This window comes from Arvicanthis niloticus, chromosome 11 (assembly GCF_011762505.2).
Source record: "Arvicanthis niloticus isolate mArvNil1 chromosome 11, mArvNil1.pat.X, whole genome shotgun sequence".
In the NCBI taxonomy this organism is placed as follows: Eukaryota; Metazoa; Chordata; class Mammalia; order Rodentia; family Muridae; genus Arvicanthis; species Arvicanthis niloticus.
The window spans coordinates 35,738,503-35,751,839 of record NC_047668.1 but is presented as its reverse complement, the minus strand read 5'-3'; the positions used below and the strand labels follow the sequence as shown (position 1 = coordinate 35,751,839).

The window sequence follows — 13,337 nt, the reverse complement described above, 5'->3', positions numbered from 1 at the left end:
CCCCCTTATAATAAAAACACACATTGAATGAGCAAAAAAAAAAAAAATCACTCAACCTTTTGGGAATGGGGCATCATTTTCTTAACAGCTTCCTGCTAACTTTGGGGCATAGTTTCCTTTTGAGAGCCCAAGAAAATTGGGATATTGGCCAGTCTTAAAGAAAGCTAGCTGTAACAGTTGCTGTCCAGTCTCTGTGTGCTGTGAAAGCACAAGGCTTAAATGAAGTCCTGACTGGGACAGTCTGGAAGGCTGGACCAGTGGGGGTCAGCGGCTTTCTTTGAAGCTGTCCTTGAAGCAAGTTTTAATGAAAAAGCTAAAAACAGCTAAAAATCATTTGTCATGCTGCCCCTCAGTTAGATGTCATTGTTTGAAATTAAAGGTGTGAACTAAGGGCTTGTCTGTCTTCCAGCCAGAAGGTACTGCGATCCAGAGTTTGTCTGCATTCTAGTTGGATCACATAGACCTAGAATGATTTTAAATGGGATCCTTTGCCAGAGAAGCCATGTTACTGGATTAAAATTCCTCTGCATCTTTCCCCTTTCTGTTTAGCCCACAAATCTATTTTATAACTATTACAACGGAAACAATCATCAGTCCCATCAGTTTAATAGTCTGAATGTCTTCATGAAGACTTGTTGATGCTATGATTCTTTTTTTTTTTTAGGAAAAGCTCTGCAGTTGGGTCCTTTATTTCTCTTTTGCACACTAGGCCATGAACTCGTATGGAATGGGCTCCAGCAGCTCGGGCTCTTTCCCATTTGTCCTCACAAAGTGTGCTTCTCTGGGTGGTGCAGGCTGGTGCTTCAGCTGAACCCAGGTGCCCTTCTCCTTGGCCTCCTTCTTCTTCTGGTCGTTCTCCTTCACCCGCTTCAGGAAGCTGTCTCTGCTCTTCAAGGGCTTGATGTGCTCGGTCCGTACGTTGATGCTCTTGGCCAGAATCTTGTCCTTAGCTTGCTTGTTTACAGTGATGCCCACGGCATGCTGGGTGACATTGTAGACTCTTCCGGTTTTGCCGTGGTAACACTTGTGGGGCATTCCTTTTTGAACAGTACCCATTCCCTTGATGTCTACAATGTCACCCTTCTTGTAGATTCGCATGTATGTGGCCAAAGGTACAACTCCATGTTTCCTAAAAGGCCTAGAGAACATATACCAGGTGCCTCTCCTCTTTCCCTTTGTGTTCGTCATTTTGGCGAGTTAACTGGAAGATGGCTGCCGCGGCCGAGATGCTATGATTCTTAATCTTAACATTCCCAATGTCCTTATGAAGATCCCTTGATCTGATGACCTTGCATAACCGCACTCTTGATCACCTGACCTTCAGCAAATACCCATTTCAGCATCAAAATGTTCAGTCTGCCAGTCTGATGAATGATCTGTCCTTCTTCAGTTTGTTGAGCTGTCTCCATGACCAGGTTGGGGGACAACATTTTTTCATCATATTTGTTCTTATCTTTCTGCATCCTTCCTTGAGTCATGCCTTTCAGATCTTTATCAATTTTGATGGAACCCATAGTCTTTTATAGGCAACAGGACACATTCCATGAGTTACATTATGATGTTAAAACATCTTTAAAGTATATAGTTTGATCTAATTGATCAGTTTTTCTACGATCCTGTGTCTTTCAGCTAATCTTATTCCTCCTTTCTCTTTATCAAGGTACAATTAAATCCTTATGAATCTACACATAAACTAAACATTTAGGCACTTGCATCCATACCTGGCTCTATGCCTTTGAGCTAAGCTTCTCACCCATTTAAACACAGACACAAACACAGTCAAGCCATCTTACATAAAACATAAAACATACATTGTCTCCAATACTTAGTTTAGTTTTCTCTAGTTGCTCTGTGGACTGCTGACAGGAAATACCTGGGTTATGATGTTTGCTGTTAAGGTACAAACTAACCACCTTAGGGAGTTTCCCCTTGGTAAGGGGCTACTTCAAAGATCTTTTGCTGATCTGCATTCATTAGTCCAATGCCTACCTTTACCACATTTTCTACAAACCACAGAAGGCTGAGGTCTTCTGGAGGAGTCGCTAGGAATGCCTTGTCTACAATCTCTCCTCAAATGACCTTGCCTCCCAGAATAAAAACAAGGGACATTTTGATATCTAGGATTATTGGCCATTGCTTGTCTAATTGCATAGTTATTACAGTCAATATCAGCAGGAGTTCTAATCCATTCATCCATGAGTGCTAATTGAGCTTTTAAATTAAAAGGTCTAAGAACTTTTTTATACTCTGCATTTTCATTTTTGAAGCTAAAGTTTCAACTAATAACTGTCTTGCATCTGGATCTGATATCGCCCTGACTATAGCAAATGCTAATCTATGTAATAAATCAGTAAAAGTCTCTCTGGGGCTCTGTATAATTTTTGTGAATGACATAGATTTTTTTTCCTCTTGTTCCTTCACTTCATCTCAGACTCTTAAAGCTGCTAAAGTATATTATATAATAAAGACATCAAATTGCATCTGTTGCCTTAAATCAGCCAATTGACCCTCACCTAATAATTGATCTTTCATGATAGTAACACCTTTAGATTTACTATGATTTTCCATAATTACAGTTCCTTCTCACCACCATGTCGGCTACTATAATTGAGAACCAGGTTTCAGTACAGCTGTTGCTAAATCTTTCCAATCTTGGGGGATAATCTTGTTTTGAGTGGCCAGGTATTTAACACCTGTCTCATTATTTTTAACACTTTCTGGCACTGGATCACACACTGCAGTGCTTCTGGGGCAAATGAAAATCTGAGGACTGACCATGAGCACCAGCTGCACTTCCTAACCTAAGACGGTTCAGTCCCTTCATTCTGTCTCTGAGCCCAGTATTATTGTAGTTGTTGCTTGGCCCTGAGGACTCTGTAGGGATGGTGTGGTTGATCAGCTGTGGTATGCTGAGAAAGCTAGGATGAAGCAGAGCCACTGTAAGGAGACCTCTTGGGTCTGACTTTGTGAGTGGAAAAGAAGTCAAGAGACCTCTTTTCTGGGACAAAATTTTGAATGATTTGCAGAAATTTGGAGAATTGGTAAGAACTCTAAGATGAAAATCTTCCTCTTAGTTCATACAATGGCCTACTGTCAGCTAATAGTTCAAAACACAAATCTTTTTTTTTTTACTTATTTTCTTTCAAGAATTTATCTCTACCTCAAGTTTCTTCATAATTACTATCCTCACATTGCCTGACATTGCCTAGTCATTTAATTTTCTCTCAATTGTGAACTTTCCCTTCAAACAACATTCATGTGGAAAGCTTATTAATATTTCATGAGCTATCTATGTCAGCCATCAAAAATGCTGCTTCCATTTTCTTACCCTGTTTTGGGAACCTGCTGATGCTGCACCCCAGGGGCAGCATCCCAGGTGGCCACACTGCTGGCAAGCCTTCTTTTAGTCTCTGTAAACCCATTTCTTTTCATTCTGATGATGATAGAATTAAAGAGCCATGGAAATATAAGTGGAAAACCGCAACTTGATTAGTAACTGAGCACATTCCATTTCTCTGTGGAATAGGGATCTCTTTGTCCTGAGTGTGATTCCAAACACTTCCCTCCTACTTCTGGATGCTAATCGTGTAACATGATGTAAGTCTTCCTTGTTTAAGATGTTCTTGTCTTAGTCAAGAAAGTGTGCTGAGATTTGGCTCTTTCCCTGTATTTAGAACATTAGCTTTGGCCTGTGTGCTAGTAACAGGGTGCATTACACTGATAGATGTGTTGGTGCCATAGTAACACCACATATTTGACATCAATATGGCCTGGTTGTGGTGTCATGCTCTTTCTTCCTCTGTGTTTGCTTGGCAGCATTAGGTTGTACACATATGTTGCTGTAGTTACAGGGTACACTGGACTGAACTCTCATGATACCAGTACTCAGTTTTGATACTAAGATAGAGTGAACTTGGGTGCATTATTCTATTTTGAAACATTTTATGAGCTACTGATAATAAAAGTAAAAGTTTGATATCATTCGTCACTGAGACCATCTGAGACATGGATTCTTTTAACTAATAATTTTGTTTCTGTTCTCATGATAAACTGCTTAATTTTTGTTTCTGGAGCTTTTCTGCATTATCTGAGTTATGGAATTTGGCATAGGATGCTTAAATATTCAAATCTCCAAAAATATTACAATAGATCGATATAGTGGTGCCACCATAAATATTTGTGAGTTAAAATAAATGTACACCAAGGTAATTTCATTAGATGTAAAATTGTTTAGTTATTTACCACTCCTAGTGAATTCAATATTTTATCAAAATGTTTAGTTATTTACCACTCCCAGTGACTTTAATATTTTATCAGCATGTATTAACATTTTTATCTCTAAAGGCATTCTCATCTGTCTCTATCTTTTAACTTGTATCATTAAATAGCTGCTCTATGTTCTGTCAGGTTCCTGTCAGCCTCTGAGTGGTTCTGCTGCCACCTCCTCTGATCTGCTCTGCTCTTATATGCTGCATGTCTTTCTGACAGAGACTATTTAAACAGGTAGACAATAGTTTTCCTTATGGCTTCAATTTGCCTTTCCTTGTTGGTAATAGTATGAAAATAATGTGCATATTTGTCACCCTTATTCTGTTGTGAGGTAATCTCACAGTATTTGCTCTATTTCCCATTACTTTGTTATGCTTGTTGTACTGTGAGAGTTCACAGTACATTTTGTACAGAAGCTCTGTTTCAAAAATGGTACATGAGAACACTTTCCCAGCCTGTCCAGTTCTTCATTTTATTCTTTGAATGGATTTTGTATTAATCTTTTTAATGAATTCATGTAATTTGTAGAGCAAATACTTACCATTTTGGTGGAGTATAATCTGTAGAACTTAGTTTGGGTACCTAGTCTTAGAAATGTTCACCTGTGAAGTTTTGATGGCCCAGTGTAGGGGAATGCCAGGGCTGGGAAGATGGAGTAGTGGGGGCACCCTCATAGAAGCAGGCGAGAGGGGATGGAATAGGGGTTTCCAGGGAGCAACCTAGAAAGGGGATAACATTTTAAATGTAAATAAAAAAATATCCAATAAATAAATAAATAAATAAATAAATAGAAATGTCCACCTAACACTGGCTGCTGAATACTCACATGTTTTATTCTGAAACATTTATAAACACACACACACACATATATATGTAAATATATATAATGTATAAATACATGTGTTACATGTATTTAATTACATTATAATAATTTTTAATTGTAATAAATTATAAAAAAATTATAATAAATATACTCAGAGAGATTACATGTAATTCCATGATCTAATTAAGTTGACTTATTTAAGAATTTCAAAACTCATATAAAAGGTCTACTTTGAAGCCCTGGATGTTCAGTTGCCCAGTGCAAACACATCCACGTATATTGATATTTAGCACAGAGTAGAACACACTGGCTCTTTATTACAAGGTCAAAATTAAAACCCTGTGGAGAAGCACCAATTGTCCATGCTAGCACAGAGAGAGTGAGCATTGGCACTGAATGTGACCAGCTCAGCTGTCAAAGTCAACAATGGAGATGCTCCCCTGAGAGTGCCAACTACAGCCAGTGGTTGACAACATCATTTACCTCTGGTGCAGTGTTTACTTGGTGGAACTTGTGTGTGAATGACATTTCAAGAGAAACATGTGTGCTTTGTTTGAATAATAATTTTAGTTTCCCCCTACTTTCAGCTTTTCTAAACCAATGACTTCAAATATGTGAGATCTATATGTATCTACTAACTTAATTAACAAGTATGCCATGTCTAATATGTGACCAGAATGGAATAAAATGCAAAGTAACATCTTTGGAAAGAAACACCCTTTTCTCTACTTTAAAACTCTATTTTTATTTTTTAAATAAGTCAGGTAGAAATGTGATATAATGTCAACTCATTCTGATATTTTTTTATTGACTGAGTATACTGTTTTATTGGTTATACTATTTAAAGAATTGTAAGTTTAACATTATTTAATGTAGTTAATGCGAAGCCACAGGTCTCATCTTAAAGGGAATAAAAGGTAGTTTATTCTGAAGCCATTCTGAATGATCACGGCCTGGGAACATGGATTTAGGATTTGGGGTAATTCGGTGTTCCAATGTGGAAGCAGTTTTACGGTTTTACAGAACAAAGAAAGGCATGAATCAAGGCAAGTTTAAAACAGATTGTTGGGGTCATTGGAGAGGCAGTTACAGCAAAATGTAGAAAACTATTTTTATAAGCTCTAGGTGCTATTTGATGGCACTCTTACGATTTGGGTTAGTGGAAACTAGTGGTCAGCTAAGTTAATAATTCAAAAAAATGTACCTATCAGTCACAAGATATTAGCTCAGATACAGGGTATGGATGAAGAATCGCTATTCTAAATGCTTAAAACCAGTTCAAGATAAAGTGATTAGTCCCTAGACCTACAACATCCCAACTGCTCTATGTACTGAACTTCCAACAAGTCAATCAGTTTCTGCAGACACAGTTCCTTCTCATTAGTTATCCTTCACAACATCAAACAGTGCGGATTCGTGATTTGGTCTCCCGGCCTTATAGACACTAATTAACTGAGTATTCTCCGATGCACTTCAGAATAATCCTTGTCTAGTTAAAAATTCTCTTGCTATTTTAATTAAACTGCTATTTTGATGACTAAATTCCAGGTTCAGTAGTATCATTGCAACATTGACTTTTTTATCCAAGTATACAAGTTGTATGTTATTTTAATCACCAATCATGTTCAGCACTAAGCTATTTCAGCAACTCTAGCAAGCCTACTTTTTCTTACAAAAAATTGCCAGTGACTTTTTAAATCTGACAGAAAAAAGTCATATTCATTAAAATTTATCCACAACATCAACTCCATCAATTCTGCCTGCCTGTCTGTCTGTGTTTCTATCTATCTATCTATCTATCTATCTATCTATCTATCTATCTATCTATCTATCAAATGGAGTTTTCTAAACTAGGAAATGAGAAAATTGAGTTTGGCTTTTCAGCCCTCACTACTATTTAATATGCAGTGTTTTAGGCAGTGGTTCGAAATCATTTCCTCATATCACTGACATGGTTAATGGGTTAATGACTTTGTAGCGGGATGACAATTCTGGATAAAGGGAATAGCCTGGGACAGCCCTCAGTATGGTTGAGGCCTCTCAACAAGTCAGGAACTCTTAGACCACATAGAAAAAAACTCAACCTTTGTGCCTATATGCCTATAGTGCACGCCTATTGGTTATACATGTATGGACACACAATGTCATTCTAGAGACTGAATATTAATCAAATGTTCTTTGGAGAAATTTTGTTTTAAAGAAATACTAGGAAATATATATATATATATATATATATATATATATATATATATATTGCATCCAGAGAACAGAGAGTAAGAAGCAATTCACAAGCAAAATTATGAGGATATAATTCATCAGAGTTGAAATCCTGGAAGTATCATGTAAGACACCAACAGAACAATCTAACTCTTGTTGACCGCTGTGGGCAAAATTCTTATCTGTTTCTAACAGATTTCCACTCAGAAAAATGCTAAAAAATATTTACGACACATCATGAGTACACCAGATATTCTGGGATGTAAGGTGAGTGAAGCATATTAACAAGGAAAAGTCAACAAAGTCAGAAGACTTAAAAAATGGTAGTGAGAAAACCCAAGGTCTGTCCCCTCTTAGACAAGAAGAGACACCTCAACATCTCCTCCGTGCAAGTTCTAGGGATATCAAAGTTTTATAGTAAAATACGATGCATTGATGTAAGAGAGGAGCCTATAGCACACCAGAACCTGCCCCAGGCTTGCCTTTCCCTAAGTCTCTGAAAAACAAGCAAGAGGCTCACAGACTACCACACAGGTAATAGAGATTATAACTGAAATGAATCTGTAGGCAGTTACTGGCTGCTGGGATGGGGAGGGAGACACATTTTCTTCAGTGGTGTAGCTACTGGTTAAGTTACCCATGCTCTGTAATGAAATTCATTGGGTCAACAAACGCAAAAACAACAAAAGGAAATCACAAAAGTAGGAGGAGTGTGAATCGGGAGAGGGTCAGTGAAAGTGGGCAAAGGACCCAGAAGGTAGTACGGGTAAATATGGTCAGAACACCTTATATAGGTGTATAAAAATGTCATAAGAAAACTACTCATTATTATATATCATGAATACCTGCTAATAACATAAAACACTGACATTAACAGAACAGTAATCTAGACTTCAGTTAGTTCTGTGCTATTTCTCCTCTCATTATTCCTATAAATGTTTTACTGGAACGTTGCAAACCTTGATTCAAGAGCTGAGCTGAGTAAAATATTTTACTGTTACATTTAAATATAACCAAATAAATCAAATAAAGTTTAAGGATTAAAAGAAATATTTTTTTAATTTCTTTCTTTTTTTCTTCATTTTAAAGTAAATGCTGGTATTACCTACTCTTGAGAACCTAACTGTGATGGTTTCAATATGCTTGGCCCAGGGAGTGGTGCTATTAGAAGTTGTGGCCTTGTTTAAGGGAGTGTGTCACTGTGGGGGTGGGATATGAGACCTTCCTCCTAGCTGCCTGATGATAGTCTTCTCCTGTTTGCCTTCAGAACAAGATGTAGAACTCTAACCTCTTCCAGTGCCATTCCTGCCTGCACATTGCCGTGCTTCCTACCATGATGATAATGGATTCAACCTTTGAAAGTGTAAGCCAGCTCCTGTAAATGTCCTTATAAGAGTTGCCTTGGTCATGACGTCTCTTCTTATCAATAGAAACCCTAACTAAGACAGTAACATAATAAAATATAAACTGTGAGATTAAGTAAAGTAGGTTATTAAAGTTAAGTTGCCAGCAGGACTCCGCTTACCACTAGGACTACCTATCTGGAGTCAGCCTGCATCAGGCTATTCTGAGCCTCTGTAAATACTATAGGAATAAAAGGGCTTTAGGAGAGGCATTCAGACCACAGGACAGAGGTGAGATCAGGTAACAAGACACACTGAAGCTCCTCTCGACTCTGATGCTGGAGTGTCTAAGGAAGCTGTGGATGGCCAGCCTAGTGGTGAGGACAAGCTGGAATCCAGGTAGGCCTTGCCTCACTGCTCTTCCTGTGCCCTGATGGCACACTCTGCCATGCCTAACCAGAATAGAGGCAAGGAGAATATGCAGATAAGTGTCACTGCTGGTGCCTTGTCTTGTGACTATGTGGTGGGATGAGCGTCCACAGCTCAGTGCCAGGGAGTTATAAGAACACACAGAGTGGCCACAGTAAAGCCTGTGTTGAGAGCAAGTGGTCCCTGGCATGCCCTCCTTGACTGCACCTCTCCCTCTGTGGAACCCTTGCTTTGGACTCTCATAACCCAGAAACTTTCTTCCACATTTTGCCACAACCTCTCCTCCACCACCTTTCTAGTTGTTCCCAGCCACCTTCCTAAAGGACTTGGAGTCTGCCTCCCTGAACCACTGCAGGAGGAGAGATTAAGGTGCTTGTCCTGCTGTGGAAGGCATCCTGGCCTCTATGCCCCAGTAACACTAATATTTCCTTTGTCAGGCTGATTAGGAAGTCCCTTTCTCCTACATGCTCAGCAGGTAACCTTCACCTGTCCTAAGGAGAAAGCTCAGAACTCAGCCTTAACCAGCTCTCCCTATGTGTCTTAGGTCTTCCCTCATGCCACCCTGGAGTTGTGCCAAACACCCAACAAAAGCTTGTGTTTTTACAAATGCTTGTAACTATTATGTTAAACATGAATTGTGAGCATCTGGTACATAAGGTATATTGTATACTTATGAAAACACTGTGTCATTAAAGATCAAACATCCAACAATTAAAACTAACATTAAGCACATGGAACCTTCCTGTCTGTGAACTGTGAGCATGAGGAAACTGAAATCCAAGGACTTTGTTGGTTGCCAGGGCCACACGCCCTATCAGGGATCCATGTAGCTTTGGTGGTGTAGCGGTGAGTATGGATGCCTTCCAAAAACCTAAGTCTTACATGCATGTGTGAACCCAGAGGCATCTCACTAATTACTTCATAGTATTTTTTTTTCCTCAGGAAGACTATGATCTCCCCATCACTACCACCTCCTGTAGAGGAACTTTTACATGTATACAGTTACCCTCCATCCCAGAAGCTCAGGAGAGACACTTTTCATTCTAGTTTTCTAGATGAGGGAATAGAAAAAGCATTTAGCCACAGAGATACAGTTACTAAAGTAGTATATCAGTCTGTGATCCATGAGGAGGTCTTATCCCAATACCCATTTTTCTTAGTATAATCCAAGGAACAAAACTTATAATAATATGCATAAATGTTTAAATTCAGTCATCAACTAAGCCTCACCAGAATATTTAAATAAGCCTAAGAGCCAGATTACATCCACACAAAAACTCTACTGTGTCAGTTCTCTATATGGACCTAGTGGTTCCTATGTCTAATTCTGATGGCTCAGGAGGCTCAAGCTCTGTTCAGGGTGCAGAATACGTTCAATGACAATCTTGTAGACTTATTGAGATCCTGTTTCAAAATTAAAAGTAAAAGAGGAACTAGAGATGTCACTTACCACATGTCTATCATGCACAAAACCCTGGGAATTCTATCCTCCCTCAGGAACATTGTAGTGAGAAAATGATGTCCATCCTGGAGAAATACCATTTAGTTTCAGAAAATGCTCTTCATTCTGAGGAAAACCCATCCACCCTGAGGAAACACTGTCCCCTGTAAAGAAACATGTTTACTCTAAGGAAACTCTGCACACCATCAGGACATGCTGTTCAAGGTAAGGAGACAGTTTATCATGAAACATTGTCCACTGTGAGGAAAGTTTGTCCACTTTGAGAAAACTGTCCACTGAGCAAAGTCTGTCCACTCTAAGAACTGTTTGTGCAGAGAAAATGCTGTTTGCTTTGAGTAAAGTGTTCTCTCTGAGGAAATTCTTTCCATTGTGAAGGAACATAGCTTACCTTGAGGAAACACTATCCACTTGAGGAAACTCCCTTGAGGAAACCTTGCTAGTCTTGAAGAAATGCATCCATGGATATTTTCTTTCCCAAACACAGGATCCCTTCTGCACACAGCCGTGCTTGCTAGGTGATGGGGAGCCCCCATGCCTGCTACCTGCCCCATCCTCACCCTAGACCGAGACCTGTTAAAGACAAAGACTATGCCCTCCAATTTAAGGATAGCTATTGCCCAGCTGTCATTAAATTATCTTTTATATCTAAACAGAAGAGGATTCATGTCTGAAATTGTTTTTTAGCCCCTCTATAAAGCAATGTGACTCTGTGGCGTCTGCATGGGAAGAGTTTAGAACTGATGAGTTCTAAATCCCTTCCCAGGGTGAGGATTTGGTTTAAAGAGGTGAAAGGAGCCAGTGGGAATCAATGCTCAGCTCTCACTCACCAGCTCCTAGGTATGCACATTCCTCTGCCAGGAAGCACAGATGAGCTGCACATATGCCTCTCCTGCTGTTTTACCCTAATCTTCATCACTGTGGCTCAGGCTCTGCCTCTGCCAGCTTCCATGCATTCCATTTTAAGCTGTCCATACATGATAGCCCTTTATTTAATGAGTCAATTTAAATAATAATCTGATCTTGGGGTCATATGAAGGCATAGAAGTTAACAGGAATTATTAAAGAACAGTGAATATTATTAAAAACTCACTATTCAAGGAAGAAAGGGGGAGAAAGGTGACTGTAACCTGGACAGGACTTTTTTTAGAACTGGAGAAGTCCTAACACTGGGTGGCTATGGCCCAGCAAGGAGTTGGGCACAAAGCCAGTTCTCTGCAGAAATCCCCAGAGAAATCTACACTTCACTTATTTGTATTATAGATTAAACATTAAAAAGCTAATGTCTGAGGAATCAGTCTAGATACATTGATAAGAAATAAACAGATATTTAAAGAGAAATTGTGTGTTTCTTAAAGGCACTTTTAAGTTTGAAAACCAGAACTAATTACAGTCTGATAGTTGCTTCATATAGATTAATGATACCATCAGATTTGATTCATCATGTATTGTAAGTTTAGAGATGACCCAGCCCAGACACAGGCTGTTCTAAAACCTAAGAAAATGGCAAATCCACTGGCCTATGTCCAGAGTACACACAATGAATTGTGGTTATCTGCCATTAGGAGCAACAGTCAGCTTCTTTAAGTCAAAAGTACGTGGGAATCTCAGAGTGAGAGAATAACTGAATATCAGCGTTCTAAATAGCTGCAAAAATTGAATTATACTGAATTGGAATGGACTTTTAATTTATGAGGGGGTTCCTATGGACACTGTCATGATGAAATTGTTCATCCCATCTCCTAGGTATAGTTACAACTGGGAGTGTTTAAATTATATTTCTGGGAATATAGGGGAATATATTATAAGGGACGAAGCTGGTAACACACTGCCCCATCCTCTGTGACTATTGTGATAAAGAGACAAGGACAGTAGAGTCTGTCGACTGCAGTTAACATGAACATACAGTTAGATTTGTATTGTAGCCCTTAGAGCATGATGATATCCAGGAACAGCAAGATAGAAAGCAGCCAGGCAAGCACTGCTTGGGTGACCGAGCTCTCAGTGCAGACCTGTAGGGTGCTGCAAGAGCAGGGCAGAAAGTCAGTTTCTTCCCGTGCAGTCCCAGCACCTGGAGAACATGGGCAAAGATAGTGGACTTGTTGCTTTGGTCTTAAACATTAGTCACGGAATCTCTGTAAACTGTATGGAGGATCTCTTAGTTAGGTATTCATTGCTGTGAAGGTTATGTCAAGTTAACATAAAAATTAGCCAGCACAGAGGTAAATCTACCCATCTAATGTTATAAACATGAAATTAATACATTGAAAAATCTATGGAAAGAATTTGGGTAAAAAAGTAACTAGTATAATTAGCCAGTTAGAGTCAACATCCAGTAAGGAGACACAGGAGATTCAATCCTCCCCCACCAGGACATTACTGTCTCACTAAGTCACAGCATGTACACAGACTCTGAAAGAGTCATCTGGAGCTAACTAAATAAATCCCAGAGGGCATACATGCTGTGTTGTAAAATTCACATCATCTAGTAATTTGGTGTTGGGAAGGAATTGCAATACTCACTTGAAAAAAATAAGAGCTTGTTTTGCTTTTAACAGACTTGTTGTTTTTTGTGCCTATTGCTTTTAAGGCAGAACAGGTAGTTAGATAAAGCTGGAGAGGGTAGTGTAGACACACTTGGAGCTTGTAGTATAGACAAGCCCAGAGTGGTAATAGAGGAAAAACCTGGTAGTATAGACACTTCTGGAGCAGACGGTGTAGACATGCCAGGAGAGGGTAGTATAAATACCAGGAGCAGGTGGTAACACCATGCCTGGAGCAGGTGGTATAGAGTTGT

At 39.2% G+C, this 13,337-nt stretch overlaps 1 pseudogene; it reads right to left on the bottom strand.

Annotated features, from left to right (window-relative positions):
- Positions 1–700: 700 nt before the first annotated feature.
- LOC117717164 (large ribosomal subunit protein eL21 pseudogene) lies at positions 701–1,221 on the bottom strand (annotated as a pseudogene).
- Positions 1,222–13,337: the final 12,116 nt, after the last annotated feature.